Below are 14,720 nucleotides of genomic sequence, written 5' to 3' on the forward strand. Positions count from 1 at the left end.
CACATGCAGAATATATATTATACTTACACTGAAGAACACCAAGTACAAAGAGAAGACCCTAAAATAAGCCAGAGAGAAAAAGCACATTATCTCTCAAAAATGAACAGCTAGGCTGAGAGCCAATGTCTCAAGAGCAATGAGAGCCACAAGGCCAGAGGGATGATGGCTTCTATGCATTGACAAAAATAACAGTCGGTTATAACTGAAGATGAAGCTAAGAGTTCTTTCAAGACTGAGGGCACAATAAAGATATTTTCAGATAATTAAAAATTGAAAGGCTTTACTGCCATCATAGTTTCTCATTAAAGAAATATATTCAGATAAAGCCAATGTAATCTTAGATAGACGTTCTTAGACATATGTGGTTATGTGTACATTAATGTGCATATGTGAGCAAATCAAAAGTCTAGTGACTAATACAATAATGACAATCACTTGCAATGTTAAAAATTAAGAGAGAACTAACATTGTAAGGAATTTAGATCTGCATTAAAAAAACAATGTTCACTGTCATAACTAATTTGCATGTAATATGAAGTCAAACCACAAATGAGTATCTATGAAATAATTAAAGCCTGGTAAACAATTACGATCTTTTTCTAATTAAATATTTCATTGCTGACATGTTTACTTGTTTCATCTGACAGCAACCACTAACACATATGCTATGGCAAGAGCCTAAATCCTGAGTGTTAACATCAATTTAGGGGGAAACCTGAAATTGATGATACTAATATTTTCTGTAAATTGCAAAAAGAAAAGATCTTGAATGTGGAAATCCAGTGTTTAGCAGAAGTGAGAGAATTACTTGGCATTTATGTCTTAAACAGGTCTTATTTAGTGATCCAATATTCTCAAGCATTGAAGTGAGTGGCTTTTTTTTTTTTTTTACCACTCTGACCTCCAAGGGGAGGCACATATCACGTCCTCAGAGGGAACTGTATCCAAATTGGGCTACTGTCTGACTCTAAGTTAAGGAAGAAGCCAAGGTTGAGGAGACACAGAGCAGAAACCAAGAGTAAAGATGGTTTGTGAAGATGAAGTGAGTGCTCTCCTCTTCAAAAAGAATTCATTCAGTATGTATTATTGAGTGCAATTAGATGTAATGCACTTCTTTGGGTGCAAAATTGTCAATATGAATGAGATGATCTATACTTTTCTCACTGCTGAAAAATGATAAATAAACATAGAATCATACTATAGTTATTTAGAATTCTCCTGTGTTTTTCCATTTGAGAAGAGGATACCAAGATATAGTTTTTCTATGAAAAATTATTATGCATCAACATAATATGCCTTCTGATATGAAGCAATGAAAAGGACACATACTACACATTTGGACCAGTGTGTGTTCTTGTTCATCCTGAACCTGGTTTTGAAGATTATTTCCAAGAGTGAAACTGAGTCATCTACAAAAAGATAATAGTTATTTAATTGCTGGTCTTCTGTGTGACCTCTTTTGAGTGACCAGCTTAAAAATCAATCCAGTTCAATTTAGCTTTCATATATATGCTAAGAAAATCTACTTCTGATTCCCCATATAATGTATAGTAATTCACAGTAATACAAAGAGTAGGTTTGCAGAGTAATAAAAAAAATTTTTTAATGGAGCCTCAGCAACAGGGCTCTCATCATTCAATTCTCTTAAAAATTCTTTTAAAATAATTTTATTTCTTTTTGATTTAAATATATTTGATAAACACATTGTATAAATTGAAGGTATACATGTTAACTTGATGCATTTTATAGATAGATAGATAGATAGATAGATAGATGATATAGATAGTTTATTTTTTAGATAGAGAGAGGTTGAGAGTGGGAGAGGGGGAAAGATAAAGAATCCTAAGCAGGCTCCATGCTCTGCGCAGAGCCTGATGTGAGGCTCAGTCCCATTACCCAGGGATCATGACCTGAGCTGAAATCAAGAACCAGAGGCCCAACCGAATGAGCCACCCAGGCACCACAATACATTATTACTTATTTGTAATATTTCCATTGTAGCAATAATTAACACCTCTATCACATTACATAATTATCCTTTCTTTTTAGTGGTTGTAACCACTATGTCCTAGTCTCTTAAAAAGATTAATGATTATAATACAATTTTGTTCTCTTTTAGATTCTTTTAATGGCTTATTCATGAGGGCTTGATCTCAGTTACTAGGACTGGTTCTCCTAAAAACCACTAAATTGTTAAAAACCACTAAAAATAACTAAAACTTGAAAATCAGTTTCAAATCCCTAGGAAATTGCACTGTTGAGATGATACTCTTATACGAATCCCTAGTTCTTCTGCCAACACCGAGATGATGTTTCTTTTTTTAATAATTTTTTTATGTCTTCATTTTATTTTGAGAGACAGAGAGTGAGCGGGGGATGAGCAGAAAGAGGGAGACAGAATCTGAAGCAGGCTCCAGGTTCTGAGCTGTCAGCACAGAGCCCAATGCGGGGCTCAAACCCACAGACTGTAAGATCATGATCTGAGCCGAAGTCAGATGCTTAGCTAACTGAGCCACCCAGGGGCCCCTGATGTTTCTTGAAATACAGCCTGGAGACTTTTCTACTTCCAGGAGAGTTCTGGCCATGCTCCCAAACAGAGTCTGGACCCGGCAGACATTGCTACTGACTAAATCCCTTTATGGAAAACATGCAACAATCTAAAAGAGGTGTCACCTAGCTTTTCTAGCCAATAATCTTGGAAAGCAGGAGCTAATTTCCTTAATGCATAGAGTTTTTTATTGATAGGCCTTTCTTCACATATCAGAGTAGTTTGATCTGCAGCACCTCCTAATTTTCCTCAGAGATTCATTGAGATTTTTTCAAGTGTTTTTATTCTCTACTTTCTGAATTGAGGAATAGAAATGGATTTAAGCATTAGGCCAAATTTATGCTAAGAAAATGAAGCGTATGTTTCTCCATCTCACTGGATGTTGTGGTAAAGAGGATCACTTCAGAATCTTCTACAGGTTTTAGTTAAGTATTTATCTGACTCCATAAATCATGTGAGGAAATAGATTGTAATCTTGAGCCTTTGACATGATTTTTACAAAAAGTTATTACAAGCTACTCTAGTTTTCTAACAGTACTAGATTAGAAAAGAACCCACAGAAATTTCTGCTCAGAAAGGGCTGGGGATTCTCTCTCTCTCAATGGCCTTTTTTTTTTCCTGAAAAAGTATATTAGCCATAGTAGGGGATTCACACGAATAGTTAGGAATTATGATTCCTTTTTTTTAAAGTCCAAATCTCTTAATATTTAACATTTATTCACATGGCTCTGAACAATAAGCATGTTTTACATGATCCTTTTTCTAAAAACTAGCAAACTCAAGCCAGGGAAGAGCAGAGTTGATTAGTCACTGAGGGCCCCAGCAATTTTCATCACCACAGTATGTCACTGCAATCTGTAACTCTGGGCTTCCAGCTTCTTGCTCCCATGAATCACAGTCACACTTTCTCAATCAGAGGTTCAAATTCTTGGGTTGTTTTTACCTTGTCCCACTGCTGTTTACTGAACAGTTGTTCCAAATGCTCAAGCCTGAACACTGAAGCGTCTGTTACTCTAAATCAGGCCCAGGTGTAGCAGGAAGGACGGAATCAGATGGCTCAGCTCCCATCCATACCTGGCTGGCTGCTGCTTCCAAATCAACTCCAAAAATTTTCTGACACTTAGAGGCTGTTGCTTTTATATTAGGCTAATCAGAGGCTAGAAATTGAGAATAAATCTCCTAAAAGTATTAAAAAATAATAGAAGAAAGAAGAGAAATATCCAGGATGCTTAAGAAGTATAACTGCAAATAATGGCTTCCAAACATGGATTGGGCTGGGAATACACCCAAAACAATGGAAAAGTAGGGACTTGAACAGATACTTGTATGCCAGTGTTTACAGTAGCATTATTCATAATAGTTAAAAGAAACACCCCAAATGACATTGGTAGATGAATGGGTAAACAGATGTGGTGTACAATGGAATATTATTCCACCTTAAAAGGAGTGAAATTCTGACACATGCTACAACCTGGATTAATCTTGAAGACATTATGCTAAGTGAAATAAGCCAGACACAAACGGACAAATACTGTATAATTCTACTTCTATGAAGTACATATAGTACTCAAAATCATAGAGACAGAAAGTAGAATGATGGCTGCCGGATGATTGGAAGACAGAGAATGGGGACTTAGTAGTTAATGGGTATAGAGTTTCAGTTTTGCAAGATGAAAAAGTTCTGGAGATGAATGAGCTGAATGGTAGTGATAGTTGCACAGCAATAGAAGTCACGTAATGGCACTCAACTGACCTAAAAATGGTTAAAATGGTAAATTTTATGTAATGTGTATTTGCCACCTTAAATAAAATGGATTAAGGAAAAAGGGATATTATCCTAGCCAGACACATAAATTGCAGAGACAGGCTTTCTGCTTCTCAAATAATCTTTCTTTATTTTCTTTTGGCTATTTGAAATACATTTTAAAAAGAAATTAGGATTAATAAAAAGAACTGAGTAATGTCCACTTTAATGAGTGGTTCAGGGTGTTTTAGCCAGATTGTGTACTTTGGCAACTGAACATTTGGGATAGACAGAAGTTTTATGCTGTCAGCAGGAAATAAAAGTCCTTGGTGTATGTACAAAGTGATACTTTACTTAGAGCCTGGGGAAATCTGCTAGTATTATCTGCTAAGGTCATAAGACAAAATCTTCCCACACTAAGAACAAAGTACTCAGAAGGCTGTCACCAGGTAATTTTTTTCTCTTCTGGACAGATTGCCCCACTTCTAGCTTTTTTTTCCCTCTAACTTTGCTTTCAGATATCACCATCATTTTCCTTTCAAAGCTCTACCTCTAGCATCTAAGTCATTATAGCCATTTAACTAAGTCACATTTATTTAATAACTATTGACCATAGTGCTAAGTCTTATACCAATAAGTAGAAGGTCTCAGGGACTTATCCTAGATAGGGAATAAAGGCACCTACATACAAAAAGGTAACTAACAATGTCAGTTGCTAAAGGAGGGATATACGTACAAATGTGTTACTGATGTTCCAAGAGAAGAAAGCGTATTGTAAAATGGGAAGCATCAAAGGAGAAAGATTGAGGAACCATGTACTTGGAGATGAATGAGAGGGTTGGTCACAGCAACAGGACAATATAATTCATGTCCCCAAAGTCTAGGGTCTACACCTCACATTGGGAAATAATGAATAATTCACTTTGGCTAGAACAAGGTGTATTTCCAAGAAGTGGAGCATAAGGTAGGAAATAGGCATTGCTAACGAAACACTATGGGTCCTAAGAAACAAGATATTATCTTAAAGGAATTGGTCAGCTTTGGTTGTTGTTACTGACTTTTCATTTTGGAACATGTCAAAAATATGGAAGAGTATATATGAGCCCCAATGAAACCCCAAACCAGGCTCCACAATTATCAGCATTTCTGTCAAATCTTCTTTCATTTATTTTCCTACTCGCTTTCCCTTGTCTCATGTTATTTTGAGGCAAATCCCAGACATCAGAAACAGTGGAGCTCATATGCCTTGTTGAGATGCTTAAAACTGCTGCTGGTAATTTAGGAATATAAATTTTGAAATCTAAATGGCTGTTTTTAACAAGTAATAAAAACAGAGGACTGCCAAGTTGCATATCATCAGGGTGTGCGCACAGTGAAATATGTGGACATGTTTAATGTAGGACGGTGTTGTGTCCAGGAAGCCTTCCCAGTCATCTCCAAAGCACTTCTGTATTTAGATTTTTAAATTCTTAATAAAACTCATTTTAAAAAGTATTTTTGTGTCCCTGAATGGTAAATGTGTGTACATGTACACACACATATACACATAATCACATAATCACAATAACATTATCACATTTAAAATTTGGCAATAATTCCTTTACATCATCAAATATTTAGAGTGTTCAAGTTTCTCCCATTTTCTCAGGTTTCTAAAGAGCTTTTTTCTTTTTTAAAAAATTTTTAATGTTTTATTTATTTTTCATACAGAGAGAGACAGAACATGAGAGGGGAAGGGTCAGAGAGAGAAGGAGACACAGAACCGGAAGCAGGCTCCAGGCTCTGAGCTAGCTGTCAGCACAGAGCCTGACGCGGGGCTCGAACCCACGAATGTGAGATCTGACCTGAGCCAAAGTTGGAGGCTTTAACCGACTGAGCCACCCAGGCTCCCCGGGCTTTTTTTCTTTAAAAAAATTTTTTTGAATGTTTATTTTTGGAAGAGAAAGAGAGATAGAAAGAGAAATAGAGCACAAGTAGAGAAAGGACAAAAAGAAAGAGGGAGACACAAAATCCAAAGCAGTCTCCAGGCTCCAAGTTGTCATTAAAGTCCCTACAGGAGTGCTGAAACCCATAAACTGTGAGATCATGACCTGGATTGAAGTCAGATGCTTAACTGATTAAGCCACGCAGGTGCACCAATAGGATTTTTTTTTCAAAACGGAGTCCAAATTAGGTTCATGCAATTCAATTGGTCAATGTCTTAAGTCTCTTAATTGACAAGTTTCTCCTCCAATTACTAAACCAACATTTTTGTGATAGTTTACATTTATTTGTTAAAGAAACTGGGTCATATCAGATAAAGGGCTAGTATCCAAAATATACAAGGAGCTCACTAAACTCCATACACAAAAAAGAGTAATTCAGTGAAGAAATGGGCAGAAGACCTGAATAGACACTTCTCTAAAGAGGACATCCAGATGGCCAACAGGCACATGAAATGATGCTCAGCATCACTTATCATAAGGGAAATACAAATCAAAACCACACTGAGATACCACCTCACACAAGTCAGAGTGGCTAAAATGAACAAATCAAGAGAGTATAGATGCTGGCAAGGATGTGGAGAAACAGGCACCCTCCTACACTGTTGGTGGGAATGTAAACTCTGGAAAATAGTGTGGAGGTTTCTCAAAAAACTATCTATAGAACTCCCCTATGACCCAGCAATAGCACTGCTAGGGATTTACCCAAAGGATACAGAAGTGCTGATCCATAGGAGCACATGTACCCCAATGTTCATAGCAGCACTTTCTACAATAGCCAAATCATGAAAAGAACATAAATGTCCATCATCTAATGAATGGATCAAGAAGATGTGGTATATATATAAAATGGAGTACTATATGGCAATGAGAAAGAATGATATATGGCCATTTGTAGCAAAGTGGATGAACCTCGAGGGCAACATGCTAAGTGAAATAAGTCAGGCAGAGAAAGACAGATACCATAGGTTTGCACTCATAGGTCTATCAGGACAAACCTAACAGAGGACCATAAGGAGAGGAAGGGGGAAAGAGAGCTGGGGAAAGTGAAGGACACAAATCATGAGAGACTATTGAATACTGAAAACGAACCATGAACTGAAGGGGGAGAAGGAGAGAAGGAAGGGGGTGATGGTCATGGTGGGGGGCACTTGTGGGGAAAAGCACTGGGTGTTATATGGAAATCAATTTGACAATAAACTATTAAAAAAAAAGAAACTGAATCACTTTTCCTGTAGAGTTCCTACAGTCTAGATCTTGCCAACTGCATCTGCATGGTATCATTTAGCATGTTCTTCTGTCTTCTTATTCCTGGAAATTGATATTCATATCTACAGGCTTGATTATATTTAAGTTCCATTTGCCAAGAACACTTCTTAAGTAGTATTGTGTATTTTTATTAGGAAACCTTTCAGTTGTTTGTATGTATAAGTGTGAAGTTAGTGGTATTGAAGATGGTTGCCCAAATTCATTATTTCATTAAGGGTTGTCTAATGGTAATTTTCTAATTCTATCATTACTTCTTCAATTATTAGGTGGACTACTTCTGTAAAGAGAAACTTCTCATCAGCTATTCATTTACATTAAGACATAGTTCAGTGAGGCAGTGGCGACGGCAGCGGTGAGAAGATGAACAAGTTCAACGCATTGAAGGATGATGACAGTGGGGACCATGACCAGAATGAAGAAAACAGCACATAGAAAGATGCTGAGAAGGAGAAAATGGAACGGGACAAGGGTCAGGTAAGAGGAAGGCTGTTGTCCCTAGGCCAGCAGAGCACAACTACACCTCCTGGTACTTCAGGAGGACCTCCAGCTGCCCCACCAGCTCCCAGAGCTATGAACAGAACATCAAACAGATCAGCACCTTCGCCTCCGTGGTGCAGTTCTGGAGGTTTTACAGGCACATGGTGCATCCCGGGGACCTGACAGGCCACAGTGACTTCCTTCTCTTCAAAGAAGGAATTAAACCTATGTGGGAGGATGATGCAAATAAAAATGGTGGCAAGTGGATTATTGTGCTGTGGAAGGGCTTGGCATCCCGTTGCTGGAAGAATCTTATCCTGGCCAAGCTGGGGGAACAGTTCATGGTTGGGGAGGAGACCTGTAGGGCTGTGGTCTCTGTCCGGTTCCAGAAGGACATTATTTCAATATGGAATAAGGCCTCCAGTGACCAAGCAACCACAGCCCAAATCCGGAATACACTTTGACGAGTGCTTAACCTACCTCCCAACACCATTATGGAGTACAAAACCCACACTGACAGCATCAAAATGCCAGGCAGGCTGGGCCCCCAAAGGCTCCTTTTTCATAACCTCTGGAAGCCGCGGTTGAATGTGCCGTGACCCTCCCCCTCTCTGGATTGCACCGCCATTGAAGCTGGCATCATCGGAGTCTCCTGTTCTGTTGGCTTGCTACCTGGAAGATCCTTCTGTTCTGGACAAGAGAAATTGGAAGAGCATCTTATGTTTTCGGAACAGGCTGACACGCAGCAGCTACAACAGGGCTGAGATCACTTAAGAAATGGTGCTAAACTAAAAAAAAAAAAAAAAAAAAAGACATAGTTGATATAGGAAAAGGACAAACGCACGGGCTTTACCCTTTTAACTGTCAATTTTCCAAACAATAAAATGTATTTCTAGATCTTCCAAAGGTTACCAGTGAGTTGGAATTTTAAAGATAACTTTATGAACTGTGAGCTTTATTGTATTTGATGTGTTTTAACCCTCTCCAATTATTTTTGATGCTCTAATTTCCATAGCCAATTTGAGAGGGTCTTTCTGACTTTGGTTGGTGCTCAAGTTGGCTAATAGTTCATTTTGACACAACTCAAGGACTCCATTTCTTTTTGCTTTCTAATATGACAATATGTTCCAAGTTCCTTTTGTACACTTTCTTCCCCATACCTGGAATTGGACACTTCTCTAAAAAAGCCTAGGTGTTTTTTGTTTTTTTGTTTTTAGTGAGAAATGTTATTGAGACATCTAAGGTTTTATTTGGTCTACCATTGTTATTGGGTCCATCATTGTTTTTAAGTCTTTCAGAGGACAGTGCTATAAAATCCATAGATAGTATATGTATATAAAATCCAAGATAGTATATGGTAAGTTTAACTCAATATCCTTCCACACAGCTTGAAATGCAATTCTTAAAGGTACCTGGGTAGCTCAGTAGGTTGAGATCAGCCTTCAGCCCAGGTCATGATCCTGCAGTTCGTGGGTTTGAGCCCTGAGTCGGGCTTTGCACTGAAAGCATGGAGCCTGCTTGGGATTCTCTGTCTCCCTCTCTCTCTCTGCCCCTTTCCTGCTCATGACTCTCTCTCTCTTAAAAATAAATAACCATAAAAAAAAAGAAATGCAATTCATAGACCCATTTAATCTTAGAGTTAATATGTTATTGGGAGGTGACAGACTCAAAGTCTAGTTTATTTCCTTCCAAAACACTGTCCCTTCCTCTTGATACACACAGGATATCCCTTATAATAATAGGGGTCATTAGGGAACATATCTTTGATGCGTCTTCTTTTGGGCACAGCCTGCCATGGGTGGATGGGGCGCATAGTTAAGAAGACACTAAAGCTGAAAAGACTTACTCTAGTATCTGGCACTTCCTAAACCTGCAACCAACAGCTCTCCCCATCATCAAATTCTCTCTCTTTTTTTTAGTTTTTAGTTTTAGGTGGGTTTTTTGTTTGTTTTTTGTTTTTTGTCCCAAGAGTTGGACAGGGTAAGTGAGAAGGAGAGAATCCCAAGAAGGCTGTCATCACGGAACCAAACGTGGGGCTACATTCCATGAACCATGAGACCATTACCTTGGCCAAAATCAAGAGTCAGATGCCTAACTGAGCCACCCAGGCACCCCTCAACTTCTTGCTAAATTTTCCTGACAAGTTTTTCTAAAACTCCCAGAACTCAAAACATCTTGTTTGGGGGCCCAGCCTGCCTGGCATTTTGATGCTGTCAGTGTGGGTTTTGTACTCCATAATGGTGTTGGGAGGTAGGTTAAGCACTCGTCAAAGTGTATCCCGGATTTGGGCTGTGGTTGCTTGATCACTGGAGGCCTTATTCCATATTAAAATAATGTCCTTCTGGAACCGGACAGAGACCACAGCCCTACAGGTCTCCTCCCCAACCATGAACTGTTCCCCCAGCTTGGCCAGGATAACATTCTTCTAATACATTGAAGAGATGACTGGTTCACTCTTAGAGAGACTGAGCATTTTTAATACTAACTATGCTGTGAAGTAGCTGGCATCTTCTCTTCAAAGGAGAAAGTAAAAATGATTATAATATCAGAAAAGGCCCCTTTTTGGCAAAGCACCCTGCTCCATGAGTCCAGAGAGAACAGAGGTCTGGTAGGGTGGAGGTGAGTGTCTGGAAGAAAAAGATGCAAGTCAGGGCCAAGACCCCTTTACAGGTTGACATTCGTTCAGTATCTTATCCCAGTGGAGACAGGTGGCCAGTGACTTTCAGATGCCCCATTGCCATGTCCTTATCCCTATCCCTTATTTTCAACCAGTCCCAGCTAATTGTGTTGCTCCACTTCTCCCACCTACTGTGTCAACTCTGGGTTTGGATCACCAAATAGAATTCTCACACAATTTTTAAAATTTTAGCTCCATTTCATTAATTTTGACCAAAGGGTTCTGAACTGTATGTAAAAATAAGTCAGACACTTGAACCCACAGATCAATCATAAATGTACTAAAACTGGAACTGTAGATACTATACCACCTAATATGATGCAAAAAGTTTTCAGCCCCACTTATGTAGTACTTGCCATAAAAATGTAAACAAAACTTCATCAAACCTGTAGAACTAGTTACCACCTTTCTTGCAGGAAATAGCAGGGAATAGTGAAATAATTTAAATGACATCAAGAGGATGTCATCAATCAATCAATCCAGAATGTGGAAAACTCCACAGGACAAATGACAGGTCTCCCCCACCCCAACTAAAGTCATAAAAAAGGAGGGGGAGGAGGATTGTAGAAGAGATTTAAGGAACAAATTAGCCAAATGCAATATGTGGAATTTGTTTGGATCTTGATTCCACCATGACACTTGTAAAAATACGTTTTTAAGACAATATGTACAGTATGAAAAGAGTATGATATGGTAGATATGATAATACTATGGGGATTGTTTCTTAAATTTTTTAAATCAGTTACAGAGTTATAGTGTAGTATTTACAGAAAAAATAGTAAGATATAAGAGATTTCTTTTTAAAATTTCTGAATTAAAACAAAATATCAGTGTTTGCATGAAAAAAGAAAATAATATGAGCAGAACGTTCATATTTTGAGACTAGATGTTAGGTTTGTGGAGATTATTATATTATTCTCTCTACTTTTTGTATGTTTAAAATATTGCAGAAAAAAGAGTTTTTAAAACATAATAAAGTAAAAATGAATAAGTGAGAGAGAAGGAAGGAGGAAAACTTTCACAATGTAATCTAGGTGAGTGGTGAGGGTGCCTGGTACTCTGGTTCTGTTACTGAGGCGGTAAGAACTGAAAGATTTGGGTTATATTTTTGAGGAAAGAGAACTAACTATTTTCTAGGCAGTTAAGAAAAGGGTACCAATTACGATTCCTAGGTTTCTGGTTTTGAGCAACTGGGAGGATGGCTATGAACTTGTTGAGAAGAAAACTGAAGAGGCAGAACTCAGAAGTTCAGATTTGGCCATCCGGAGTTTGAGGTGGTGATTGGAAGTGTCAGTCCATAGTTGGACATCCAGCTCTGGGATTGAGAGGAGATGATGGAGCTGGTGCTACACAATAGGAATCACCAACCAATGGATGGTATTTAAGGCCAAAGGATTAAATAAGGTCACTAGAGGAGTGTGGTTGAAATAGTCTGTTTCAGTTAGAAAGTTCCAGAATCTAAGAAATCTACAAAATTTCTCTGAGGCGAAGAAAGAGAAATTAGGCTTTTGCAGTAACTACATTTGAGCTGTAAGTTGGATCCAGTGTCTCTTTATCCTCAAGAGTATCTAGAACATTATTGTTGGGGAAGTTGCAACAATGCTGCCTTGGTGCAGCCTTGGACTGGATTTAAAGAAGCCGTCCAGCACTCTACATTCCGAAGAAATGGAGCTGTAATCCAAACCTGGACTCTGTTTCCTGCCCTGCTTCCTCAGCTGCTTGTCAATATTTGATTTCCAGATCACAAGACCCCATCCATTGCCAAGCTCCAGGGCCTGACACGCAAAACAAACAGAAGAGGAAGTCAGCAGAAACCACTCTGCTCACACTATGCTTAGGGACTTTTCCCTGGTTGGTATTTTTCTGCTCTTCCCCACCCCCAGGAATAGTAATGCAATACTAACTCTGAACAGCTTTTGTTTGCTTTCCTGACTGTGTGGTCCCAAAAAACAATGCCCCAATTCACAAGCCAGTGAGATCCTAAATGTTAGAGTGAATGTAAGCAGCAAAGTTACTCTTCAATCCTCTTGCAAAATTCTTCCACTGGCATTTTATTTGTAATGTACACTTTTATGGGCCCAGTGAGTTTTATTCCTTGCACATTAGTTTTGAGGCTAAATTGCCAATAGAGTCCAGGGGTAATCCTCTGAGGAAAAGGAGTTTAGAAATAGGAGGAAGGCAGTGGGGTGGGACTGGCATTGCAAATCCTCACTAATCCACTTGGTAATTTCAACTCCTATAGCAACAGATAGTCCGAATTGGCAGTGGGCACCCACCCTCTTCTGGCCAAATCTCTGATGGGAAATGCCTGACAAGTACCCCTTTAGTCTGAGATTTTGTTCTATGTGTAAAGCCAAGTGTTATTCCCATTAACAAATGAGGCCATACCTTATTAAAAGAAAACCAGGTCCTCCCAAATTTATATCTGAAAGGAGACTCTCTAGATGAGGATTGCACTATAAGGCTCCAGGAGTCAGTGGCAGATAGATGGAAGCGCATTGTGCCCTGGGGTCTATTGGAAGGCCGGGTGAGTGTTTTTGTTTTGTTTTGTTTTGTTTTGTTTAATGGCTAGTTCCCAGAGGTGCACAGTGAAGATAGGTTGAAACTATCTTCACAAAATCTTCACTAAGACACAAGGGAGAACCAAAGATATCTAAAGTGAAAGGAACTCTGAAAGCTGATATCAGCTGGTAGGGCACTCGGGGATATGGTGGGATGGGTCTGACACCTCTTCAGGTGACTTCCTATTTCTTGACCCCTGATTTTCCTTCCTCAGTCACTTTGGTCTCCTGAGGAAGACCCAATTGTGCACATTCCTCAGCTTGTTTTCTGTTGGTTAGTTGTATTTATGGTCTCCTTTCAGGTGATTTAGCCCTCATACTTCACTCAGGTACTGGGGTGAGGTACACACCTTGGACAAAACTACAAGGAGGGCATGCCAGAAAACTCAGTCATCCATATAAATAATAGTTTGATTTAATATTTTAAGAGATCACATGAATGCAAAGAATTCGTGATGAATAAAATATTAAAAATTTAAATGAGGACAGAATCCAAGTGATATTGGAGCCTGAGATAAAGGGAATAAGGTGCTTCATGTTTCTGGTTTTTTAAATGGCTGATTTTGATAAAACATTATTAAAAAAGTTATTTCCATCAATGCCTGGAAAGCAAAATGATAATTCTGTTTTGAGTTAAGTAAAATATTTAAACTTAAATTAATGCTGGTAGTTTTAATAAGCTTATGTTTCAGACTTTTCAACATATTTTAACTGCTTCAATATTCTAGGAGGGAAATCCTTAAAAAATACATAAAACTCTGGAGTCATGAACTTTGCCTCAGACTCCAATATGGTTGCTCAGCAGGACACTGGGCTTGTTTTCTAGGCCAAGTGGTCGATGATCAGTAGGAAGGTGGGATAGCCTGAAGTGGTGTGCTTGGTCAGGGCACTCCAAACTGGACTGCTGACTGTAGTGCCAACCACAACACATAACAACAACCTAACATCGACAACAGCACAGACGTATGGAGTAAACTCAGAGATTATTCAAGTATATCCAATTTGTGATCCTAGTTAGAGTTAGCTCAAGGTTTCTCATTAATTCTTGTCCTAGTACTATAGTTTCTACCTGGAATCGTCTATCTTCACATACCCATATTCATATGAAAGTTTGAAGTATACGTCAAGTCCCATATCCTTCATTATATGAAGAACATTATGACATGTGTATTGAGTCTTCCCCAATACTTCAGTGTACCCAGCCTGGGTGTCCTATTGACTGTAAGATATATATTCTTTCCAACCACAAAGACTGAGAATGAAATATGACATTTTCTACTACCCTCTTCCCAAAGATGCCCCATTCTGACTTCAACCATTGTGCCACGCATGACCTTCCTGAAAACTAAGTCATGTAACAAAATTTCAAGATGAGTCTCAGACTGGGCATATTTTGAATGTGCCTGTGTTTATTCCTTCAGTGGTTGCTGTGCCTGAAAGCATAGGCTTTGTATTAATTAGG

General features: G+C 38.6%; 1 pseudogene; it reads left to right on the forward strand.

The window, feature by feature from the left end:
- Window positions 1–7,928: 7,928 nt before the first annotated feature.
- LOC115284667 lies at window positions 7,929–8,789 on the forward strand (annotated as a pseudogene).
- Window positions 8,790–14,720: the final 5,931 nt, after the last annotated feature.

Source organism: Suricata suricatta, unplaced genomic scaffold, assembly GCF_006229205.1.
Source record: "Suricata suricatta isolate VVHF042 unplaced genomic scaffold, meerkat_22Aug2017_6uvM2_HiC HiC_scaffold_143, whole genome shotgun sequence".
Classification (NCBI taxonomy): domain Eukaryota; kingdom Metazoa; phylum Chordata; class Mammalia; order Carnivora; family Herpestidae; genus Suricata; species Suricata suricatta.